This window comes from Lactuca saligna, chromosome 7, assembly GCF_052625555.1.
Source record: "Lactuca saligna cultivar CGN05327 chromosome 7, ASM5262555v1, whole genome shotgun sequence".
In the NCBI taxonomy this organism is placed as follows: Eukaryota; Viridiplantae; Streptophyta; class Magnoliopsida; order Asterales; family Asteraceae; genus Lactuca; species Lactuca saligna.
The window spans coordinates 44,012,814-44,021,835 of NC_136423.1; positions in this window are offsets into that span (position 1 = coordinate 44,012,814).

Below are 9,022 nucleotides of genomic sequence, written 5' to 3' on the forward strand. Positions count from 1 at the left end.
CATCTAAATGTTGTCAAGAACATCTTTTAATATCTGACATCGATCACCTTCGCTTGGATTATGGTATCCAATAAACACTAGATTATTTATTAAAGCATATTTTGATGTTTATATTGGAGGTTGTTAATTGGATCGTAAAAGTACAACTAGAGGTTGTCAATTTCTTGATGAGAAGTTTGTTACTTGGCAATCAAAGAAACATACCAATGTTTGGATATCTATTGATGATGCTAAATATGTTGTTGCTGCTTACACTTGACAAATTGTGTGGATACAAAGTCAAATCTGTGACTTTGCAATCAACCTGAAAAAAGTACATTTATTTTGTGACTCATAAAGTGTTATATGTATTTGTCACAATCCAATACAACATTCAAAGACAAAGAAAATTGCACCTTTATATCACTTTATTAAAGATCATGTGTAACACCCCATTTTCGTCTAACAGTATAAACAACCAATTACGTAAATAGACATTATTGATAGAGGACTATTTAGGATAAATAGTCTGGATGAAAGTCATAGTAATTGTAAAAGTGAGAGGGTTCATATAGATAACATCCAAGTCTAACTTCATATGAGGAAGTTATCATTTTTAGAAGTTTTAGAACAACAATATGCAACATGGAAATCATTGGAGAGAAAACGGTTGATTGTTAGCCGAAACAATCTAAATGAGAGTTGAAGATCTCGTAGATACAGTTTCGTCAACGTAAAGACAGTCGAGAACGGATGTCCATTGAATGAGTTGTATTTTTTATATGGACTTTAACAGTTTAAGACTGTTAAAAATATAACTTTCAAAATAAGGTGTGAATTTGCTGACGAAGTCTAAATGAAAGTTGTAGATCTCGTTGATCGCTACGCATGGATATAAAGAACATTGGAAACAGAGATCTTATGAATGAAGTTATGAAATTTACAAAATTCACATTTCGTGTCACACACACATGTGTAATGCGCACTTCTAGAAGTTGATAATGTGGAGTAGTAGGAAATCGACACATGGCAGCACTTCAGAGGAGAGATGTCTACGAGAGTGCATGACTCACTTCCCCAAATAACTTGTGTATAAATACCATCCTTTTTACCCTCCCTTTCCACACCAAACTCTCTCACATATTTCTCCCTGGTCTGAGTTTTGGAGTATTTCAGGAGTTTGAAGAACTCCACGTTAGTGAAACTCTAAGCCAGAGGTTCGGGCAAATAGATGTGCTCAATATCAAAGCACTTCCTGCAATCTTCCTAGTTTTCGTTAGAAACTCTCTGTAAGTTAAGCTACACATACTACGCCTTAAGTGTAATTTATATTTATATTTATAGTGGTTGCTATGAATGTATAAATAAGATTTATCAGTAATTCCAGTTATAATACTTATTGATCTACTTACGGGAGAGGTGTCTAGAATGGCTATGTTGGCTTGGTTGTTGGATTTCAGAAAGGCTATATGTTGAAATGGTCCTACCTCCTAGCTAACCTACTTGGTTGATCCTTATTTGATAGAATTATCAGTATTCATTGGGATTAATGAAAGATCTAGCTTTCATTACCATATTTTCAAGGAAATTCATAATTTATAGTATTATAGGTAAATACTTGTTATACATGTTACCTGCCGGTTGGATCCTTAATAGGATCACCAAAGAGTTGTTAATCGTTTGAGAAATTGTCCATGTGAGATTTCTCACTATATTTTATACTCTAGTATGTTTCCTCTGTATGAAAGGATATAGTTGCCCTATAGTATGAAATTAGGCTAGTTCTATTAGTTTCCTGTAGTGTTGTATTTAATGAGTTTTACATGTATTAACGCGGATAAGTCCTTAACACTAAAGGGTACATGCAACCTAAGGATCTTAGTCGTAACACTATTGATGTAACAATCTACAGAAAAACACAAACCCTAGGAACACCCTAGATATTTCGAAAAATCAGAATGAAGGTTAGGGCTTACATACCTTGTTGATTGTTGTAGTAAACAATCAAGAATCCTTTCTTCAATATATTGGAAGCTAGCACCACAATTGTCATGCGTCTGATGGTTCACACCCCACACTAGTGACAAGAAGCTTTTAAGAGAGGAGAGAAGGATTGAATTATCGGCTATGGCTCTTAGAAAAGAAGTGGCTGAAATTGTATGTCAAGGGTAGTTTTTATAGTGTAACTTGGAAACTCTAGATAACCATAATTTGAATATTAATTCAAATTACTAATTATCCAACTTCCTGTTTATGTGTAAGGAATATTCCAGATGCCGGAAAATATCCTAGAAATTGTCCACCTCTTTCCAAGGAAGGTTCTGGAACCTCTATTGATCAAATATTGAACAATTGCAGTTTAACCCTTGCACTTCTAAATAATACATTAATCCCAAAATTAGTTCTAATATATTTCTGACTAATTATCAAATAAATATTAGTATTTCTAAATAACATATTATTTTCATAATATATTAACAAATTTATTTATTTCTATTTATTAATCATATAATAAATCAATAAATCACACACACACTCTCTCTCTCTCTCTAAAAGTTATCCTATTCACTTACTAGGTTTTAGGGCAACCTAAAAGGACTTTAATAATAGGTCAAGATTATACGAATTTAGTTATTGGATTAGACACCTAATCACATAGTCTTCCACTTGGATAAGTCGAAAACTAAATTACTGGTATATCATCTATATTAAACAACAAATTGTGTTTCCATAACAACTATCGAACTCTGAACTAAACAGGCATTGGTCCTAAGATAAGTCATCCAATATTCTTCCGTTCTACTAGATATCATATAGACATGAGACATGGATTATAATCAATCTCATTGTCCAAAATTTTGTTTTTCGATTTCTTGATTTGTAATGACTACATAAGACTTCAAATTAAACACATCAACTGAGTCATGGTTAGGCCCAACACTATAAGTAAACACCAAATCATCGAGGGGCCCGAAGAAATCGCTTTTCTTGTTAGGGTAAAAGGAACGAATAAACTTCGACTTATATGCTTGTATCCTTTACTCTCCAAATCATACGTGATACAACGTTTTATAACATCATGGTATTGACGCGTTTACGCAACACTAATGCACAACCGACTTGTAAATTACAACTCATATATCTCCGTTTTAAGAATATAAGATATGATTGTCTCATAACTACTCGTGATATAATCCATGAAGTAATTATATTTAGGGTTGGTTTATCTAATACTTAAATGTCCATTTCAAAATACTCATGAACGTTGTAGCAATTTAATAGCTATGTCTAACCTCCATAGCTAGTCTACAATCCAATTCATGATAGTCTCAATTCACTACTTACTTCCAAAAGTATGAATGACTGTAGAATTTGAATAATTAAATTATTTTTTTAACAAAAACCTGCAAAATAAAACACAAGAATAAATAATTGATAAAGATTGTAAGCATACTCATAAATAATTTCTATTATTTAATCACTAAAAGAAAATTACATTTATTTTGTTACAAGTTTTAAACTAGTCATCTAACTAATAAAACCAATGTCATCTCTCAATCCAATGCTCCTAGCATGTTGTCTATTCTTATTCTTACTTAGAGCCTTTTTAGAGGATCTATAGGATTGTCTTTTGACAAAACTGTCTTCAATATGAGATAACCTTCTCAAACTCGATGTCTGATATAATGGTAATTTCTATCGATATGTCATAGTCTACCATGATCTATCTGTTCTTTGGTCAAAGCAATAACTCGTTCATTATTGTGGAAAAGTTCAATTAGTTCCTCAATGGTTGGAACTACTTCAAGATCTCTAATGAAGTTCTTCAACCAAGCTCCTTTCTTTGATGCTTCACTTACTTCTATGTACTGTAATTCACAAAAAGAATCAACCACTGTGTCTTGCTTGGAACTTTTCCAAGTATCTGCTTCTCTATTTAATGTAAATACCTAGCCAGATTGCGAATGAAACTTGTCTCTATATCTTTGAAAGTTGGCGTCACTATACCCTGTCACTCTCAATGTATCACTACCACCAAGAACTAGAACCATGTCCTTTGTCCTTCATAAATACTTGAGAATGGTCTTAACTGCTATCCAAGGAGCTCTACTAGATTTCCATGATAGCGACTAACCATGCTTAAACCAAAAGACACATCAGGGAGAGTACATGTCATAGTGTACATGATCAATCCTATAGTCAAAACATAAGGGACTCGACTCATATCAGCTATCTCCTCATTCGTACTTGGGCTTTGAGTCTTACTCAGTTTGGCATTACTCTGAATGGGTAGCTCTCATTTCTTGTAATTTTCCATACTAGACTATTTTAGTATTTTTTTCCAAGTATGTACTTTGACTAAGTCCAATTAGCTTGTTCTTTTTATGTCTCAAAATTCTTATCCCCAGAATATATGCTGCCTCTCCTAGATCCTTCATAGTGAAACGCTTTCCAAGCGAATATTTCACTTCTTCTAAGGTTGGAATGCCATTTTCCATGAGTAGTATGTCATGTAGATACAATACTAAAAAAGTTATTATACTCTCACTAGCTTTGACATACACACAAGATTCATCCTTACTTTTAGATAAACCAAAATCTTTTACTTTCTGATGGAAGTAAATATTCTAGCTACGAGATGCTTGTTTCAATTCATAGATGGATTTCTAAAGCTTACACACTCTATTGAGAAACTTTGCATAAAAAAACCCTTCTGGCTGACTCATGTAAACATCTTCAGCCAACTTCCCACTAAGGAAAACAGTTTTGACATCCATCGGCCAAATTTCATAATCATGAAAGGAAGTTATGGCGAGCATGATCCTAATAGATTTAATCTGAGTCGCCGTTGAGAAGGTCTCATCTTATTCAGTCCCTAGGGTTTTAGTAAATCCCTTTGCAACTAGTCGTTCCTTGAATGTGTGCACATTCCCATTCATGTTGGTCTTGTTGTTGAAAATCCATTTGTAACTAACTATTTTTAGACTAGGTTCTTGATCAACCAAATTCTAAACTTGGTTGTTATTCATGAACTTGATCTCGCTGTCCATCGCCTATTTCCATTTGGTTGTCTCAACGCCTTCCATTGCTTCTTTGTAGTTAGTTGGATCATCTCAATTTATTAGTGTACGATTACTGATAAAACATATCACCTTCTGCAATTATATTTAAACCATAAATATGAGGTGGCATGCTAACTCTACTAGACCGACAAAGAGGTAATGAAGTGTCAAATGGTTTAACAGGAGTCTCATTCTCTGGTTGACCGCTAGTATCATCTAAGGTTCCTTCATTGTTTAGCTCTTGGATCTCTTGAAGGTCAATTATACTCCCATTGTCTGTTTTTCACATGATCTGTCTCTCGCGAAAGACTCATATTCATGGTACAAAGACCATGTTTTCACTAAGTCTATAGAAAAATATCCAAAAGACTTTTGTGGGTAGCCTCTAGCTTTTCATGAGCCTCTCACTTCTAGCCTCTAGCTTTTCATGAGTCTCTCAACTAACGAAATCTTCACAACCCCAGACTTTGATATGTATGAATGAGGGAAATTTCCATGTCCACATCTTGTGAGGAGTTTTGGCAACTTTCATGGTAGGGAAAAAAATTTAGGATGTGGGTGGTTGTCTCTAAGGCATACACCTAGAAGGAAATGGAAAGAGTGGCTCAACTCATTATGAAACGAACCATGTCCAACAAGGTTCGATTGCATCTCTCAGCCACACCATTAAGTTGTGGTGTCCTAGGAGGAGTCAATGGTGAAACTATTCAACATTCCTTGAGGTATTCGTGGAATTTGATACTAAGATACTCTCCTCCTATATCAGATCAGACCATCTTTATCTTCCTTCCTAATTAATTCTCGGTTTCATGTTTAAAATCTTTATATGTTTGATTAAGTAAATATAACAATATCTACTATAACAATATCTGAAGGGCCAACACACATATGTGTGTATGAGATCCAACAAATCTTCACCTCCTTCATAAGATCCAATGAAATGTGATTTTTTTTCATCTTTCCCAAAATACAAGATACACATTCATCATTTGGCCAAAGGTCAAATGATTCCAAGACTCCATCCTCTTGGAGTTAGGTGATGGGTTTCTTGTTAATTTTCCCAAGACAATAATGCACAAGTATGACTTGTGTAGACCATTTGACAAATCAATGTGAAATATACTATTACCTAAGTTATCAACACAAGTTGCAAGTTCATACACACCATTACAAGGTAAAGCTTCAAATATAAAAATACCATTTTTATAAACAAGAATTAAACCATTCAAATCAGTAAACGAGTAGTGAAAACATTGTCTAAATAGTGCATGGAATGAAATAATGTTTCATGACATTTATGACCAATAGCAACAATATATCAAATCTAAACTAACTTCACTAAGCATAAGTTGATAACTCCCAATCTTGGTCATAGGAGAAGATCGCCTATTGCCCATGATCAGGTTCATACTCTCATGCTCTACCTTTTCACTTTCTCTTAGCCCCTGCAATTCATAATAAGTGCAAAAACTGTTGGATTAGATAGCTAAGCCCATAACTATAATTAGTATGTACTTGAATCGATAGTAGCATGGTCTTTTTAGGTTGCCTTCACCATAGCAATTTGATAGGATGAATTATGGAGAAAGAGGTTAATTGTGATTTATTAATATATTATAAGAATAATATATTAATTGAGAAATCATATTATTTAATTAGTATTGATCATAAATTAATTTGGAATTAATTTGGTGATCAAAAGAGACTGATTAAATTACGGGGACTGATGTTTTAATTATTTGATAGTTGTAAGTTTGTCTTATGGATCCGTAAGAAGGGGTGGACGAAATTATATGTGTATCCCATATAGATTTCATCCAAAGGAGGCCTTCTAGAAGGATATACTAGATTGCTTAAGGCTTAAGCAATCATATTAGGGTTTTTTCCTGAAACCCTAGCAGCTCAGCTATAAATACATCCCTGGCTCCTTGAAATCGGCCTATGCACTTAAGAAAGAACCCTAGCCAATTTTTTGAGCTTCACCCTCTCTCTCTCTCTGTCACTCATAATCTTCCTATTGCTACTTGCTGTTTATGACACATTAGAGGTGCAACAATTGAGGCACTAACGCCTCGTTCCTGAGTTTAACAAAAGAGAAGAAAAGAAGAGAAAAGAAAGTCACGAGAGAACAGAATAGAAAGGAAAGGAAAACAAAATTTTCTTTTGTGTTCCCGAGTTGGGGAGAAGTGGAAGGAAAATGAATCCTTTTTTTCTTTCATTCCAAATCCTCCCAAATCGGAAGGAAAGTTAGGAGAGAAAGTAATCCTCTCATTTCCCTCCACTTCCCTCCTTTAATGAAACTCGGGAACACCAGTTTCTTATATTTTCTTCTCATTTCCACTGTTTCCTTTCCTTTCTCTCCTTAAGTTGAATTCAGGAACGGGATGTAAGCTCTTGAAGGTCAAATCTACAAGCTACAAGGAAAATGAATTCATCTCACTTTGTTTTAGTTATAAATTTCGAAAATTGTATGCTAGATTAGGGTTTATGCTTTGGATAATAATTTTCATGTATAACTTGAGAAAAACCTATATCCAAAGCATTAGGGTTGCATGCACACCATAGGAATGTTGTAGTGCTCAAAACCCATCAAAAACCGCATCCTGTATCAAGTACCCAAGAACGAGTAGATGGTGAGTTAGTAGTTTGAATAATGTATATACCTAATGACGATGGCTTCACCTTGCCATCCTTGATGTCTTGCAGGTATTTGGGTAGCTCCTTTTCCAATGGCCTTTGACATTGCAATAGCAACAAGTGGCGTCTTTGGGGTCACTAACAGTTGGAATGTTTGAGTTGGGACTCACCATTGACCTATTGCTTGATGACCCTGCATGGCCCTTGTTCTTCTAGTTAGCTTTGGGAGCATCCTTCCTTTTCTTCCCTTTTCATTTTTCAATGGCGAGAATGGGAGAATTAGTAGAAGGGACTGAACTCTTTCCCTTCAATCTTGACTCAATAGTTTGTAGCAAGTTGTGGAGTTGGGCCAATGTGTTCTGTGTGTTTTTCAAATGATAAGCTAATATAAACTGGTGATAACAAATTAGCAGGGAGTTTAAGACCATGTCAATGGCCAAATCCTCATCAAAATGCACATTGAGCTTAACAAGGCGCTCGACATATATTTGCATTCTCTGCATGTGGTTGTAGACAGACTCTCTTTTTCATCTTGCAAGCCATGAGGGACTTGACCACTTAAAATTTATCTTGATGAGCTCTCTTGTGGTACTTTTCCACAAAGTCATTGTTCATCTCAAATTTCAAGTAGTCCTCATAGAATCTATGCAATTCAGGAGTCATTATAGTGACCATGATGCAAGAAACTTTTGTTTCATCATCGTAATGTCTCCTATAGGAGGCTAGTTGTTTAGGAGTAGTAGTGGCTTTGTCGACTACAACGATTTTTTCTTCAAGGACATATTCTTTTCCCTTGAATCGAAGAGCGACCCTGATGTTGCGCATCCGATCATTGTAGTTGGATCCATCAAAGGTCACATTGGACACGATAGAGAGTAGGGAGAAACCCGAGTAGTGGGTAGATGACGATGGAGCAGAAGCATCAACATGAGTAGACATCTATAGAGAAAAAGAATTGTTTTAGTTACATGACAATTATCCTTAATATTTTAACCCATAATAAATGATTAAGGCTAGGATCCAAAAGAACAATTCATAACTAATAAGAGGGATGTCGTAATATTATTGTGAATTTATTAAGGTAGGTACCAACAATTTACCAATTTCAAACTATGAAATTCCTAAATCTTTTTTGATTCATTGAATCTATCAATAGCATGTTTAATGTCAAATTATGCTCTTCTATTTGTGGCTGGGATACCGTGGATCACAAACAAGATGTGAATAAGCATACAAATATGTTGGGCACTCTCGATGTGATTTATCATCTCATATTAATGTCCCGGTTAACCACACACACTCCAATAATCAATGATAATTTTCATGATACCCATTATTACTCT